Here is a 413-nt window from a genome sequence, read left to right as displayed (position 1 = left end):
TATTTATATTGGGCCAAAAATTTAGTCTATTATACACATTGTACACTTAGACCATTGATTCCTTAACAATTCTAATGCAGAAGGGCGATAACTGAAGTACAAACGAAATGAAATCTTTAGTATATCAAAATAAATTGCAGTTATTTGGTCTTAGATATCTGATATAGGAAAAACGTAATCAAGCTAGCAATTATTTCTGGTGTGTACTTATGTTTCCCCTAGCTAGTTTAAGGGTGAAATTTGTTGATCACATAAATTGTGCAAATTATTTTAAGTTAATCGTATGTGATGGTGAGATTGTTAGTAATAGCACGCATGTAGGTGAATCTTAACACCAGGATCTAGAAATAGTATTATGGGTCAATAATACATATAATTTTAAAAATTATGTAAAAAATTATATAATATAAGAT

Source organism: Arachis ipaensis, chromosome B06 (genome assembly GCF_000816755.2).
Source record: "Arachis ipaensis cultivar K30076 chromosome B06, Araip1.1, whole genome shotgun sequence".
In the NCBI taxonomy this organism is placed as follows: domain Eukaryota; kingdom Viridiplantae; phylum Streptophyta; class Magnoliopsida; order Fabales; family Fabaceae; genus Arachis; species Arachis ipaensis.
The sequence above is the reverse complement of the archived record's forward strand: the minus strand, read 5'-3'. Positions refer to the sequence as shown.